Source organism: Patella vulgata, chromosome 3, assembly GCF_932274485.2.
Source record: "Patella vulgata chromosome 3, xgPatVulg1.2, whole genome shotgun sequence".
Classification (NCBI taxonomy): Eukaryota; Metazoa; Mollusca; class Gastropoda; family Patellidae; genus Patella; species Patella vulgata.
The window spans coordinates 14638545-14656609 of record NC_065881.2 but is presented as its reverse complement, the minus strand read 5'-3'; the positions used below and the strand labels follow the sequence as shown (position 1 = coordinate 14656609).

General features: G+C 39.7%; 1 long non-coding RNA gene across 1 annotated transcript in view; it reads right to left on the bottom strand.

Annotated features, from left to right (window-relative positions):
- Positions 1-2238: 2238 nt before the first annotated feature.
- The window catches only part of LOC126816242 (uncharacterized), a 41733-nt gene continuing 25906 nt past the window's right edge, over positions 2239-18065 (bottom strand). The window contains exons 2-4 of the long non-coding RNA XR_007678278.1: positions 11842-11932; positions 10270-10409; positions 2239-9723 (exon numbers count right to left, since the gene is read on the bottom strand). This is a non-coding gene — a long non-coding RNA (uncharacterized LOC126816242). The remainder of the gene's footprint in view (positions 9724-10269; positions 10410-11841; positions 11933-18065) is intronic.

Sequence of the window (18065 nt, the reverse complement as noted above, 5' to 3'; positions counted from 1 at the left end):
GCACGTAAAAGATCCCTTGGCCGTTGGAATTCGATAGAAGAGTAGGCCTTAGCGCCGCTGTCCGGGCAAAATTTCCCTCATAATACATTGTATGGCGTATGCCCGTTTGGATTAGCCACAGTCGAAGCAGAACAGTAGGACGTTAAACCCCATTTCCTTTCATTTCCCAGACATCAGCCTACAAAGCCTATAGTTTAATCCGGCACTGGTCACAGCAGTCTGCGGACGGTGAACCTAGATGTTGCCAAATCCTTGTCGTCTACGGTCAATAATAGTTACGGGACACAATCGTTTCCTTTCGTTTACATGAAGATCTGACCGGTTGTAGTGGAAGGTCGCTTCATATCAGTGGAAATGGGTTGCTATCAGACTATAAAAATTATCTCCAGGTATCAAGCGATGCTTACCTTTTCCACGTGAAATCATCATTAGGCCAGCATAGGAGCAGAACAGTAGGACGTTAAACCCCATTTCATTCATTCATTCATTCATTCATACCAATTGGTTATTGGAGATTAATATTGCCCCAATCTGAACCCCAAATAGTCATCTTAAACATCAATAGTTGCTATGTGAGATATAGTCTGGGTGGGTAAAACACCAATAGTTGCTATGGGAGATATAGTCTGGGTGGGTAAAACACCAATAGTTGCTATGGGAGATATACTTTGGCGATTTGTAAAACACCAGTATTTGCTATAGGAGATATAGACTGGAGATGCGTTAAAATTAATAGTTACTATGGGAGATACCAATCCAATTAAAATATAAATCTATATTTCGTTTCGTTTTTTGTCCCCCGCCTTTCGAAGAAAGCAGGGGACTATTAAAATGGGTTCGTCCGTCTGTCTGTCCGTCACACTTTTTGGGACACAATAACTCTCTTCCTAATTGAGCTAGAATGTTCAAACTTGGTGTATGTGTTTATTAGGTCAATGCCTTGATGGAGTTCGAAGATGAGCATTTTCCGCTTATGGTAAGCAGAGATAAGCAATTTGATTGGTTGATGCTTTGGGACACGATAACTCTCTTCCTAATTGGGCTAGAATGTTCAAACTTGGTGTATGTGTTGATTAGGTCAATGCCTTGATGGAGTTCGAAGATGAGCATTTTCCGCTTAGGGTAAGCAGAGATAAGCAATTTGATTGGTTGATGCTTTGGGACACGATAACTTTTAATTGAGCTAGAATGTTCAAACTTGGTGTATGTGTTTATTAGGTCAATGCCTTGATGGAGTTCGAAGATGAGCATTTTCCGCTTAGGGTAAGCAGAGATAAGCAATTTGATTTATTAAAACTTTGGGGCACGATAACTCTCTTCCTAATTGAGCTAGAATGTTCAAACTTGGTGTATGTGTTGATTAGGTCAATGCCTTGATGGAGTTCGAAGATGAGCATTTTCCGCTTAGGGTAAGCAGAGATAAGCAATTTGATTGGTTGATGCTTTGGGACACGATAACTTTAGTTCTAATTAAGTGAGATTGATGAAACTTGGTGTATAGTTTCATTACAGTAATACCTTGACTAAGTTTGATAATGAGCATTTTCTGCTCAGGGTAAGCAGAGCGATACGCAATTTGATTTTTATATGTGTCCTCTAATTATTTTCCCTATTTCGGCGGGGGACATCAGCCTCACTGTTGGCTTGTTATACTTTCGATGGCCTACACTACATGTAGATCTAACAAGTTATAGTGGGAGTTCACGTTCTATGACGTCGGGTACCAAGTAAGCGACATTTGACCGGATTACGTCAGTCATTCGATTAACCAATTAGCGACCGCCATGTATTTTTTTTATCTACTTTTGCTTTGTTTTGATTTCTATTGCCGCTAATGTCTACCCACAGTTCCGCGAAAAAAAGGTCAAACGCTCGATTCGACAGACCATTTGATTGGCTGACCCCTCATTTCAAGCAGAACACGAGTTAAATAACAACGCTTCCAGATCCAAGTGTAGTAAAGACAAGTAAAATCGAAATTTTGAACTATAAAAACGAAACGAAAATGGATCTGTGTTTTAATCAGATTGGGGAGATACAGTCTGAAGGTGTGTAAAACACCAATAGTTACTATAGGAAATATAGCCTGGAGGTGAGGAAAGCATCAACAGTTGCTATGGGAGATATAGTCTGGGGTGTGTAAACATCAATGTTGCAATGGGAGAAATAGTCTGGAGTTGCTATGGGTGATAAAGCCTGGTTGCTATGGGAGATATAGTTTGACGTTTCGTTGGTAACTACTATTACACTATTTTTATTTTGGGACTTTCAATTTGAATATTACAGAGGATGATATTTCAAATTAAACGATAAAGTTCTATATTGTATTTATATCATATTACATTAGTGGATATTTCAAATTAAAATTTCTATTAAAAAACATCTACAGGATTTACTCTTGGCGAGGCTTCGCCATTATCAGACGAAGTGGAAGTTAACCCAGTAGTTGTTTTGGGTTTTTTTTTAAAAAAAATTATTTCAAAGAAGACAACAAAATCCAATAAAATCATTATAAAGCTAGTCGATATTAAGTCGAAACTAAATAAATAATAATAATAGGCTAATACATAATAAAACAACTGATAGACACAAAGTTATCATTATCGACTGCACATGCGCATTCTCATTAAAACTCATGATCTGAGTTAAAGTTGCATTCCCAGGAAAGTATTTATGGAATAATTATTTCTAATAAAAAATATGACAGATTTGGTGTATGAAAATACTGGATTCCCTGAAAAACACCCGTGAGACGCGTACAAGAGAAAATTGTAAGGGGCCATTAACATGTCGTCCGCTTGCTTTCTGCTAGAATGACGTAGGGGACACTTGGTTTTCTTGGTTGAAAGGCTAGAGCTTGTGATAACGGCGGAAATTCAAGAATGTACTTAGGCTTCGATATTTATGGTAAATGGACAGTAAGAAACGACAAATTGTAGATTTTTGCACCTTGGGGTATTTTTCTTCCGATTAAAATGTTTTGAGAGGGATCTGAAGCAAACGTTTGACAGATAGTTTGAATATGTTTTAGTTCAAATATATCATCAAATCACACAGTTTAACCTTGATGTAATGTCACACAGTTTAACCCTAAGGTAATGTAAACACGTCACACAAAATTTACACATGCGCATAATAGATCATGATTTATTTGTGCAGTCGCAAATGACATGAAGTGCCACGGTCAAACTAATTAAATTACATATTTATTTCGTTTCGTTTAATTAATTAATCCCGGTATGATATAAAATACGGAATAGAAAACAAAAGAAAACGAAAAACGAATTGGAAAAACATCTGATCTAATCATGAAATAAACTTGGTTTATTACAATGCGGCGTTTCAACGAATTAACACAAATAAATAAAACAATAAATCATACATAGAGCATCTAATCATATTGGTTAAAGGTGTTACGACAAAATAAATGGACGTTAATTTAATACGAAACAAAAACTACATTTAAATATATTCACGAATGTATTTTGTATTCTTTGGTTTTTCAAAATAAACAACAAAAAACACAAACCGTCAAAGTTAGATACATATATTTATACACATTAATATTTATAAACAGGAGTTGTGCCCCTTTTAATCTTGAGCCATAAACACTATCCATAGAAACGCAAGGTTACAGGCGGGTTGGGATGACCTAGTGATCTATAGTGTCGCCCTAGCGTGTGTGACTTTGACATAGGGGCGTATTCTCAATCTCGTGGCCGTGGGTGTACGCTTACTCAAGGCCGGGTAGACCCCACCCCCCACAGGAAAACCCGCGTGCTAAGCAGAGTTTAACGTCCACTCGACACAAACTAGGTTATTTCGGGACTAACAATAATCCGCTTGCAGTGGGAGGAAACCGGATGACTCTACTCCTTGTCAAGTACAAGTGGGGGAATCCAAACCATGCCACTCACTTTAATGACACACCTTTTGATGCAACGACCACGCGTTAACCACCCCACCCCTCCCCTGGAATTCAAAGTGATTCCCGATTTGGATTTATTGAGATTTTTGCTTCCATCAAACACGCACATAGTTGCTATTGTCAACGTTGTTTCAATTATGTATCGATTGAGGTTGCCGGATCGAAAGTAGATTAACTTCATTTATTTTTTGTTTCCCGTTAAATTTTTATATTTCTGACAAATAAGTTCAGTACAAGGAATTAACGTCTGGACAATTAACCTAAATCTTAAAACACAGTTAGATCTATATTTGATATGGCCAACTTCAAATTTGGTCAAAGGTCGGACTCAACAACAGGAAGGAAGCTGGATCAAGGATACACGAGCAGATGCTATATCTGCTCGCGGTGACAAGAGCAGTTTTCCTAACAACCAAGCTCTTTACCACACAGATCCCCACTTCTTCCCAATTCCGTCTAGACATCAGATCGCCTACCAAAACATCACCAGCTACAACCAATTAATCTCCACTGCACCTTCACCAAACGCCACCACACTACCAAGCTTCAAGGGCAAAGTAGAATTGAAAGGAAACGACGCTATCCACCGGAGCCCAGACACGGCGAGCAAGATCATCAACTGCTGGATGGGGAATTTGAACTAGAATCAGAGAAAAGAAAAATGAAGCCTTCTTTAGGACAGACAGTAAATTCGAGCGACAGACTTCTCAGCCCCCTAGAACTTAGCATACTTGACAAAGGCCTCAAGTTTATTCTAACTCCAACAATAACACCCATAGACCCCATATTTCAGGCAACTGATCGCTTTCAAAGAACTCTTTCACTGACTTATTTTTTTTAGGAACACACCCGGCAGAGGTAGAAAATTATTCACAGAAAAATGTACATGGAAACCACCGATCAATTCATTATCACCAGCACTTTCGACCAAATGAACACAGAAATGTCATCCCGTCAACCAAGATCACAAATATCAAATCTCAACCGGGCCGCAAAAACAGCATTAAATACCCTCAAAAAAGACAAAAACATAATAATCAAGAAAAGCGACAAAGGCTCGTGTTGTGTCATAATGAATCACACAGACAATATCTCAGAGGCCGAAAAACAATAAAGTTATCCTAACCATTACACTAAATTAGATCAACCCATCTTTAAGGACACCACAAACTTAATAAACAACATTTTACATGAATTGCAAGACAAGGAATACATAACAGCAAAACAATATGATTATCTATCCGCTAAATCTGACTGCCGACAACGACATTCAACGCTACCAAAAATACACAAGAATCCAGAAAAAGAATGGTTTATACCTAATAAATTACCCAAGGGACGCCCAATAATATCAGACTGTGTCAGCGAATCATACAACGCATCAGAATATATAGACCTTTTCTTACTAGCACTAGCAAGCCAACACGCATGCTACCATAAAGGCATCAACGATTTTATTCTCAAAATCAAACAATTAAGAGTCCCTGAACACACCATTTTAATATCCATCGAGGTACAGAGCATGTACACGAACATCGATAATAACGCAGGTATTAAAGCAGTTATGTAGGTATTTCTTAGGAACCCTCAAGCACCCAGACCAGAGTACCGGACGAAGAAATCCTCAAATTACTCGACCTCTGTCTGAGGAGGAATGACTGCACATTCAACGACCAAGTATACTTTCAGTCTTCCGGAACAGCGATATGGAAAACGATTTGCCTCGAGTTATGCAAATATGGCGGAGTGGGAAAATGGCCCCTTAAAACCAGATTTCTTTGGAGGTTATTTTAGATGACGTTTTCATAGTCTGGTCGTACACACTTGACGAATTTTGGACGTTTTTTAACATTATGAACAATTATCATCCATTTGTCAAATTAATCGCAAATGTAAGTTATAACAGCATAGATTTTCCTGACAACACCGTTTCCAAAAGTAGTAACACCAACAACACTGGTCAGTTGGAAACTAAAGTATTTTTCAAAGAAACCGATACACATCAATTACTGTTCAAATGCTCCATTCAACCAAGCATACGTTCTCTGGCATCATAAAATCTCAGATTCTCCGTTTCCATATATGAACAGTCATTGATGTGTATCGGTTTCTTTGAAAAATACTCAGAAGGCCGACTTTGAGTCAGCATGTACGCTGGTATTTAGCACATTAAGAGAAAGATGATACCCCAAATTGTATTTCTAACGTATAAAAAACGATTCTATAGCTGAACTTGCCGTCAAAGAAAAAACAATATGCAATCAGCAGTTAAAACCAAACCTTCTGGCCATCCCAGATGCCAAACATACAAAATCAGAAACATATCCGACCAGTTCCGCAACAAAACATCTGTCACACAATTCCCAATATTAGATCAACTTTCATGCAGCAGTTCAAACTTAATTTATCTAATTTCATGTAGACAATGTGACAAACAATACGTAGGGGAGACCCCAAAAGCACGTAATCATGACATTTTTGATCTCATTGTGACACCAATAGAAAAGACTAAGAGCGACTTTGAAACCCCAGAAGAAATTAAAACGTTTGGACTAACAAGAAGAAAATTCTGGATTGACAAACTGGAAACAACAATACACCTTGGCAGCTGGAATTCGATATAAGCTTAGCCCGTAGCGCAGCTCTCGGGACTAAATTGCCCTCATAGCACACTGTAATGCGTATGCCCGTCTTGGTTAGCCCAGTCGGCCAGAACAGAAGGACGTTAAACCCCATTTCAAAATGAAATGAAAAGAAATGGGGTTTAACATCCTACCGTTCTGCACCGATTGGGCTAATGAAGACGGGAAACCCTATTTCATTTCATTCCATTTCACCAATTAACTATGATGACTACCAATATGTTTAACGACGTGTTACAATTAACGATGTGGTTCCGTGAGTTAGGATCCAACTCACTAAACAGGAGGTCACGAGTTCGATCCTGGTGTTGACAAAGAATTTAAAGTACATCGAGATTAACTGGTTCAATTACCTCTTGTCATTGGTATACAGGACGAATGGTCTGACGAAGAACAACGCCTAGTCGTTCAGATGGGAGAGAGAGAGAAATGGGGTTTAACGTCCACTCGACACAAACTAGGTCATTTCGGGACTAACATATGGTTTAATTTTATTTCAATAATTCGCTTGCGCGTAGGGGTCTTTAGCAATGGGAGGAAACCGGAGGACCCGGAGAAAACCCACGAGGTTGGACAGGCGACCCTACTCCTTGTCACGTACAACCGGGGATTCGAAACCACACCAGTTGACTCAATGTCAGACTTTATGATACAGCGCGCACACGCTACCATTCAGCCCCCCCCCCCCTCCCGTTCAGATGGGATTACCAATCGTAAAGGATTCCTTGAACGTAGGAACGTCTTTATAGCACACTTATTGATATATTGAACAGTGTCTAGTCGTTCAGATAGGATTACAAATCGGAAAGGATTCCTTGAACGTTGGAAAGTTTTTATAGCACACTTATTGATATATTGAACAGTGTCTAGTCGTTCAGATGGGATTACAAATCGCAAAAGACCCTTTTAATGTTGAAACGTTTTTATAGCACACTTATTGATATATTGAACAGTGTCTAGTCGATCAGATGGGATTACAAATCGCAAAAGACCCCTTATAACGTTGAAACGTTTTTATAGCACACTTATTGATATATTTTCAAATATATATATTGGAGAATTTCCGTCCCAGCTGACGCCACGATTAAGTTAAGTATATTTATTATTAATGTCTCCCTACATAATAACAATGCCTTGTCACAAATCTATATTAATCCAATCTTTACGACATCTTATTAATGATTCCGTTCACCAACTTACTTTTAATGCCGTACAAATATAAATTACATCCACGATCTGACTGTCGCCTCGGGAATTTAAACAACTGGTATTTTTTTATTTACATTTGTCGGGCAATATCCAACATCTTACGATTTAAAGATGCATTATGGGAGATTAGACAAAGAGCTGACAGTTCTCACTATAATAGCTAAAAACTAGATAATGTAAAGGGAATTTGCTGAAAATTTCAGTCAAATTGGCCCACTATGAACCGAGATTTTAGCGATTGCATTTTCGGCCTAGCTTCGATAATCATTACTAAAGTCGGTACGATAAATAACATAGTCTCGATTATCCCCGTTTAAACATACATTATGCAAGAGCTAAATATGCCTATTGCATGTCTTTCATTAGGCCTAAAAATTAGACATTAATTAACTCTCGATGTTTATTGGATTAGGTTCCGATTTGATGTTCGACTTCCATTCATGATTAAATCATGAAATGGATAATCGAGACTATGTTTTTTATCGTACCGACTTTAGTAATCAGTCAAACCTCGGTTCATAGTGCACTGACTGGGGTAATGAAGACGGGCATACGCCATACAGTGTGCTATGAGGGAAATTGTGCCCGGACAGCGACGCTACGGCCTACTCTTATATCGAATTCCAACTGTCAAGGGATCATTTATGTGCACGCTAATGTGTAAGGGGACCTCGGTTTTTCGTCCCATCCGAACGAATATATGTTGTCCCCTGAACCACTATACCTTTTTGGGGGTCCATCGATACCAGTATTACAGTTTGCGGATGATTAACGATTCTACAAATGACGATCGGAGATTTTTTATTTCCTTCGTTTACAAATGAGAGAGAGAGAGAGAGAGAGAGAGAGAGAGAGAGAGAGGGGGGAGGGGGGTAACGTCCACTCGATACAAGCTATCATTTCGGGATTAACACATGGTTTACTTTTACTTCCTTCAATAATTCGCTTGCGCGTAGGAGCATAAGGCTTACAATCGTGGTCACATAAAACATAAATATATACACTCTAAAGGTCAGTTTACACTGCCAATATTTTGTTTTCAAACATCTTCGGTGATGGAAGCAAACAAATGTTGGTAGTGTAGACGGGGCTTTAGGCTCACGATCGGGGCAAAACATAACATGAATATTTACAATCTAAAGGCCAGTCTACACTGTCAATCTTTTATTTGCAAACATGGCCAAACATGTTGTTCGGTGATGTTAGCAAACAAATATTTAGTAGTGTAGACGGAGCTTATAAGGATCACAAAGAAAGGATCTTTTACGACGTATGTCATAAGGGTTTTGAAAGCTCCAGACACCGTCATTGATCTGGTCTTATTCGTTTATATGGTGTCATCACTGTAATCAGGGAGAGCGTCCATATTGATCACGTGTTTCCGTAAAAGCCTAAAAAGACTTGCTATTAGGGACATCATCGATATTGGTCACGTGTCTTCGGAACAGCCAATCGTCTCACAGAACCTGTTACCAGGAAAATCATCCATACAAGTCACATATTTTTGGATCAGCCAATGACAAGAAAGGTGAGAAATGATTTATGAACTTCCGGATTACATTTTCGGTCATAGTAAATCTAGATTATCAATACCAGATTTAAGCCCATAAGAAAAAGTTTTCTGCGTCCAGATTAGTTTTAGATAAAAAATATATTAAAGTTCCACACAGCACTCAGACGCGATATCCATAACAACACTGAACAGCTAGGTTCTGTGTTGACTTCCGGGTTTGATTAGTCTTGATTATAATGCACTTTTCCAACAATCATTCTTGATTAGATTATCTGCCCTTGGTTCGATAAACGTAGAGAGTCTTAATGAAAGTGAAACTAGAATTATCATGTTTTTCTATAGAATTCTGTTGGTGAAGAGGCGGACACAGACCACTAATAATAACAAACCCCACAATGGTCCAACCACAGCCCCGCCATTTAATTGGTCATCTGAAATTACAGAAAAGGGGAAATGATGTAAAATAGATGTTAGAGAGAGAATGGGTTTAACTAGTTCATTTCGGGACTAACATGTGGTACAACTTAATTTCGGTGATTCGCTTACGGGTAGGGTTCTTTGGTAGTGGAGGGGGGGGAGAAAACCAACGAGCTTGAAAAGTAAGTCATTTCGGGACTAACATATGGTTCAATTTCATTTCAATACTCGTGTGCGAGTAGGGGTCTTTAACAGTTCGGGCTAGGAGGGGGACCCTACTCCTTGTCACGTACAAGCGGAGAATCGGAACCACATCACATAAAAATCAGTGCAAAAACTATGTACATCACGCGATGATGAAATTGGAGTCTCACACCTTACTCTCCTGTCCCGAATGGGCTAATGAATACGGACATACGCCATATATCGACTTCTAACTGCCAAGGGTTTTTTTACGTGCACACCTATGAGTGCTCGGGACCTCAGCGTTTCGTCCATACGTTGGCCTTATGCATGTATATGTCGCGTGGAACTAGCCCTGTCATTTCAAAACATCCTACCTTGCATGTTGCACAATTCATCTATTTTGTCTCGACTTTCTTCCATAAATTCTCGAACATTTACATCATCGGTATCATTCTTAACGTGTTCACATTTCTTAACGAAATTTTCCAGACAACTCATTGCGTATCGTAAAGTCCTGCAAAATAAATCTCATACTAAATTTTTATAGATTTTAATTAACTGGGAAAGTTTTAGACTTATATAGACTTATACAGTGGAGATACCAGATTTATACAGTGAAGATTTTAGACTTATACAATGGAGGTTTCAGACTTCTACAGTGAAGATTTTAGACTTCTACAATGGAGATTTTAGACTTCTACGATGGAGATACAAGAATTATACATTTAAGATTCTAGACTTCTAGAGTGGAGGTTTCAGACTTCTACAGTGGAGATTTCAGACTTATACAGTGGGGATATCAGACGTATATAGAGTGGAGATTTCAGACTTATAATATCAGATTTATACAGTGGAGCAGTGGAGATACCAGAATTATAGAGAGGACATTTCAGACTTATACAGTGGATATACCAGTCGTATATATATATATAAGTGGAGATTTTTTTATCTGGACGGATTTATATATATATATATATATATATATATATAATATATACAGTGGAGATAGATTTATCTATCTCTGGGATAAGTATATATTTACCGTAGTCTCAATTACATGTAAGTCTAAATGTTCAACTGTATTCATGTCGACTGTATTTAAAGCTGAAATACCAACTGTCTCTAATCATAAAGCAGGTTTGGTAACTCGCAGACCAGCCGCAAGAAACCGGGTGAAACTTTTGTACGTGCAGGACCAAAGGTCTCTACGGCCAGTCTGCGATCTTGTATGGTGCCGAACACAGGTAAGTAACGCGTAAGTTTCATGCACGTGTTTACTAAAATTTCCGCCGTAGACTGCCCGTAGAAGCACGTACGTACGGCGGGTTGGGAGCTACGCTTATGTCCGAAATTCCAAATGTTATAAGTCCATATTTGGTTTTATTCTCTGGTGAATTGCCTTGTTTAAAGGGAGGGATAGGTATTTAAAAACACACCAGATAACGCGACGAAAACTACCGATTTGCACAAATAAACACAGGGTGGGACCCATGACATACATATATAACAGGCCTATTGACTTACAGCCCACTTGCTAGATCGAGTCCACTTCCACTAGAACTAACAGGCCTTATGACCTACATGGCATTTACTAGAAGACTCGACCCCTAATCACCTGGAGGGACTAACGGGCCTAATGAACCACAGCCCTCTCGGTAGATCGCTCGACGTCGACTCCCTGGAACTAACAGGCCTAATGATTTACAGCGCACTCACTAGATAACTCGCCCGCCCAAAACCCCCAGGAACTAACATAGCTAATTACTCACAGGCCACTTGGTAGATCACTCGATCTCGACTCCCTGGAACTAAAAGACCTTATGACTTACAGCGGACTTACTAGAAAACTCGCCCGCCCCAAACCCCCTGAAACTAACAGACCTAATGACCCACAGCCCACTTGCTAGATCACCCGCCCCACCCACTTATCCCCCTAGAATACTCACGGACAAATTTTGTCGACAGCTAAACTACTGGTGCTGTATAAAACGTGAACACAATAGGACACGTCACACGTAGCCATGCTATGGTGTATTACTGAAAAAAACAAAAAAACAAACACGTTTTATGTAATGGGCTAGTGGGCTATTGAGCCACTTTCAAAACGGGAGAGAGAGAGAGAAATGGGGTTTAACGTCCACTCGACACAAACTAGGTCATTTCGGGACTAACATATGGTTTCATTTTATTTCAATAATTCGCTTGCGCGTAGGGGTCTTTAGCAGTGGGAGGAAACCGGAGGACCCGGAGAAAACTTTCAAAACGATCGACAGGATCGTTCTGGATTTGTTTTACCGCACTGTTTTTCTCCGGTTTCCACCGACTGCTAAAAACCTGCAAGAGCAAGCAAATTATTGAAATGAAGTTAAACCATATGTTAGTCCAAAGATGATATAGTTTGTGTGTAGTAAATGTTAAACCATATGTTAGTCCCAAGATGATATAGTTTGTGTATAGTAAATGTTAAACCATATTTCTCTCTAGCACAAAACATACATTTGAACTTTTTTTCAAAACAATATTTTTTATTCAGATTTGTAACTGATAAAATAGTGTATTTTTAGACGAATAAACCATAAATCTTCTTTCCAAATTTCAGAAATATCTATCTTATCAAAACCATTGAAATATTGAGTCCGTTTTGGAAGCAGCCATATTTGAAAAAAAAATGATAAAGAAGGACTAAAAACCTATTGGGGTTTAACGTCCTACTGTTCTGCTCAGACTGGGCTAATGAAGACGGGAATACTATGAGGGAAATTTTGTCCGGGCAGCGGCGCTACGGCATACTCTTATATCGAATTCCAACTGCCAAGGGATCTTTTACGTGCACACCAATGTGTACAAGAGACCTCGGTTTTTCGTACCATCCGAATTACTAGACAGCTGTCCTGCACCACTTATAAGGGGAAACCACGACGGATAATCCCGCTAAACTTTCTCGGTCAACACCGGGATATAACCTGTGACTTCCAGGCTACCTAGCCAGCGTCTTACTCACTTAGCCACTCTGGCTCCCTCACTAGTTGGACACGTGAGTTTACCAGGACGGTTATATATCAAACTGATGAAACATGTCCACAGCTTATTTTAAAAAGATTTTCGACATTAAAGGAGCTAAATCTCTATACTCTAGCACCTGGACACAAATGAATGTATATAAACTGATCTACATTCAGTCGTATCTGTTTTTACTGTAATTTCTAATCAGTTATGTTCGGCGAAAAATGCGAAGAGTCCGAAGTGAATGGCAATCTTAGTCTACACCAGTAGTATTCTCCTACATGCAAATGGCGCTTCATACAAATGGCGCTTGGAAGCATTCAAATATTTCATTTTGTCTTAAAGTTCACCGGAAAAGATTCATTTCTTTCTAAATAATGCAAGTAATTATGTCAACATATCCTTTCCATAAGTATAACACGAACCCAAATGTCAATATTACCTGCAACAGGTAAATTTCAACGTTAGTAATTTCCGCCGTTCCCCGTGAGTAGTCGTAACTTTCCGTCAATAAACAATCCATGACATCATTTTAGCAGCTCATCTGTTGCAGGTAATATTGACATTCGGGTTGACATAATATACTTGCATTATTTAAAAAAAATTATGAAGCTTTTCCGGTGACCTTTAAATATTGGATATCAGAAGCTTAACTTTTCACGATGAGATAAAAAACATCAATGTTGATTGAAAGTAGCTAAGTCTCTAACTCAATATCATCCAACATCTTCGACATTGAAAACACGATTTATTTGTCGGTTTAAATCAACATTTATTTTGTGATCTTACCGGGAAAAGATGGCCTTCTGATATCCAATATTTAAGACAAAATAAACATTTTACAATTGGTACACGAATCGTGTACAATAATGCGTTTCAGCGCTATTTGTAATAAGTGACTCGTAAAACGAGGCTAGGCATATTCCACAAGTCATGTCAAACGGTAACGCTATATTTTTATCTGGAAAGCATGCCCAATAAATACTATCGGCGTAGACTGGAATAACCAGAAGCTAGAGATTGAAATTCGATTGATAATACTGGCGTATTTCGCAGAACCTAACTGATTAGAAATTACAGTAAAAACAGAAACGATGGAATGTAAATCAATTTATATACATTCATATTGCATTATTGTATGCGTTGCGACCAATTTGTGTCAATTTCGAGGTCGCAAATATTAGCGACTTAGCTCCTTTAAACTGACGTGTTTACAATGCCGAAGATTGTGGATGATATTGCGTTAAAGGCTTGGCTCCTTTGATTATAGACGCCAGTGAGTTAGGTCTTGTGTGTTTCCTTTAAGACAAAAAAAAACCAAAACAAAACACCAAACAAAACAAAACAAAAACCCCCCAAACAAACCATGGTATAATTTATTTAACTTGAGCTGTGTATTATAAAATTCTACTTTTAAACCCCGGTTAAAACATTAACCTAATAAGTTCAACTCTCTGATATATAACGACAATAGAAACATGCATAACATCTGCCATTCTATCATCACTATATTTAGTTTCAAGTACCTGTCTTCGTAAGCCAGGTTTGACCTCGCTGACGTTCGTAATGATAGACGGTCATACTAAATATTGGTTCGCGAAGATGACAAACTGTAACGTTCGTTTGTACTGAGTTAGGGTCAGAGAGAGACAATGCAATAGGGCTAGGTCTTGAGTTAGGGTTAGCGCTAGCCCTGTTTACATCTCGGGATCTTGAGGAAACCTGCAGGTGGCCTTGGAAAATAGACCTAACCTGTGAGTAGTGGTCTTTAACAATAGGATGAAACTGTGGGATCCGGAGAAAACCCACGAGGTTGAGAATAAGACCCCAAATCTTTGTCACGTACAAGCTTGGGATCGAAACCACGCCTCTTTGTGCAATGACAAATCTCATTATCTACAACGCATCCTTTAAACCATTCGACCACGCATCCCCCCTCCCTGAATTTAGGTCTGTTCCACCCCTAAATCGCATGACTGGTTCGATCCCGATCTCGGCTGAGAAAGTTCCTCAGAATTCCCCAGCGTGTTTCCCCTTGTTACGGGTGCAGGATGAATGTTTTAGCCAGGAATATGGCGTAGTCGTTCGGATGGACGTAAAACCGAGGTTCCGTGTACACATTGGTGTACAGTTTAGACGGTACCGCCTCTGTCTTGACAAGATTTCCCTCATAGACCACTGGATGACCCATGCCTATCTGTATTAGTCCGGTTGGTGAGAGAGAGGCGGTGATGGGTGTCAAATGAGGTTAAACGTCTACTCGACACAAACTAGGTCAATTCGGGACTAACGTATGGTTCAATTCTATTTCAAAAGAAATAAAAATGAAATTGGGTTTGACGTCATACTTTTCTGCTAATTTAGACGGGCAAGTGTGTTATAGTGGAAATTTTGCCCCGACAGCGGCACGAAGGCCTCGCATTCAAAACTGCGAAGGACTCTTTTGCATGCGCTCCAATGTATACATGGGATCTCAGTTGTTCGTACCATCCGGACGACTAAACGCCCCTAGTCAAACCAGCTCCACCACTGACAAGGGGGGAACCACGCCGGAAAATCCCGATGAACATAGGACCTCCAGGTCAGCGAACCAACGTCTTACTTACTGAGACACTGTGGCTTTAAGTTTCTGTAAATCCAGGTTACACATATATAGACTGAACATAAATAGAAGATAATTTGAAATAAATAAAATAAACTAGACATTTCTCACATGTATAAAGATGCTATCACGTGTCTGTTTTTGAAATCTGTAATCAGATACGAACTCAAGTTTGTTTATATAAATTTTATCATTTTTATACATGTTTTTTTTAATATGAATGGTAAGATATAAGCATGTTTTTAGGCTAGAAGGTAACCTATATACAATAAAATATATATCATTAGACGACTGTATTATTAGTCCCGCGGAAGGAGGCCTCGTGCTGAACAAAGTCTAGTCGTTTGGATGGTATGATAACCCAAAGCCTTTGTGCACATTGGCGTGAACATAAAAGATCCATTGACAGTAAAGTTGGAATTTGAGTAGGCCGTAGTGCCGCTGTCCTGGACAAATGTCCCCGATAGCACACTTGTGGCGTATGCCAGACTTCATTAGCCCCGCCGCAACAGAACAGTAGGATGTTAAACCCCATTTCATTTTTGTATGCCGTACGCCATTCTTCATTAGCCAAGTCGGAACAGAAAAGTAGGACGTTAAAATCCATTTCATTCCATTTCTATGTCCCTCGGAAAGATGGAATTGTACTGAACGGCGTCTAGTAGTTGGATGGGCCGAAAACGAACGTTTAGTTGGAATGCGAAATAAGAATGGACCATAACGCACTGCATGGACTATGTTCGTTTCCATTAGCCAAATCGGTACAGACAAATAGGACACTAAACCCCATTTCATTTCATTAGACCAATCGGCCAACCAGCCACCTTGGTGAAGAAAAGTAGCATTCTGCACACAGAGATCCATCTACTTCATACTCCGAGAATAGATCTCTGTCCTAAATGGCCGCCATATCCAAAAATTAATATACTATACTATTCAAAAAAAGTAGGGGATATTTGATTTTGGGGGCATAATACTAAAATATGCAAATGACTACGAAAAAAGTCACTATAGAACCTAACAGAAGAAACATTTCCAGTTACATGTGACGCCCAAACGCACCAATAGCTACCGCATGGAATGCAGGTGATGCTTGGGATCATCATGGGGGTCCAACCCAAGATTTGCACGACTCTGACTTTGAATGTTACAGTCATTGTGGCATTGAATTCCAGGGTGGAAACATCAGTTTAATTGTTTTAGTGACCAGAAAACAAATTTTGATATGCGTCGGCTTACCCAAAATGAAAGGTTACGTGCCCTTGGCATGCTACAGATCGGCACAACACAGGCGGTTGTGGCGCGGACGATGAATGTTTCTCAGTCTATCATAAGCAGGCTATGGTCCAGATACCGTGATACACAATCTGTACAGGACAGACCACGCTCAGGTCGACCAAGGGCGACAACTCAAGCCCAGGATCGATTTATCCGTACCTTGGCCTTGAGAAATCGTGTCATCACAGCAAATCAGATCAGCGCTCGTCTTCAAACAGACACTGGTGTGAGAGTGAGTGGCCAGACGATTCGGAATCGACTGCATAGGGGTCACCTTCGCGCCCGACGTCCTCGCGTGATCCCTTGTTTGATAGATCATCACATTCAGGCAAGACGTCGTTGGTGTAGGGATCGTCAACACTGGGATAATCGACGCTGGAGCAATGTGATGTTTTCAGATGAGTCAAGGTTCACTGTTGATTTTTTGGACAGACGTAGGAGGGTGTGGCGTCGTCGAAACGAGCGCTTCCAAGACGTTAACGTCATCAGACATGATCGATTTGGGGGTGGTTCTGTTATGGTGTGGGGAGGCATCACTGTTGCTGGAAGAATGGCTTTACATGTTGTTGCAGGGCGTGTTACAGGCCAGTACTACCGGGACAACATCTTGGCAGTCCATGTTGTGCCGTTCGCACGACGTCATGGCCGCCGTTTCATCTTCCAGGATGACAACGCAAGATGTCACAGGGCCAGGATCGTTACAGGTTACCTCCAACAACAGAACATCACCACATTACCTTGGCCAGCACTGAGTCCCGACCTCTCCCCCATCGAGCATGTCTGGGACATGCTTGGACAGAGGTTACGTCAACGTCAACAACGTCCTGCCAATGTCCAAGAACTTGCTGCTGCGTTGCAACAGGAATGGGACAATCTGGACCAAAATGACCTTAGACGTCTCATTAGGAGTATGCCACGTCGGATCAATGCTTGTTTGGCAAACAGAGGAGGATTTACCCGTTACTGACTTGGTTGTGATGCTGTGGTAACTTTGCTGTTTGACCCCGGGTATCATTTTACCCTTATAATAGTCAGTCTGTGCCTTACTTAGTCTAATGATCATTTGGACTAAAACGATGAATGTGAACTTCATTTCATTTTGTCATTTGTTTCTTCGTCAGTTTCATTAGGTGACTTTAATAACACTTAAAAATCAAATATCCCCTACTTTTTTTGAATAGTATATTTGGTAATGCAGTTCTCTGATTCACATCTTTCACATACACACAAACTAAATATAAACGTTTTCAATTTTACTTAATAGAAGTGGAATAAATACTTGTTAAG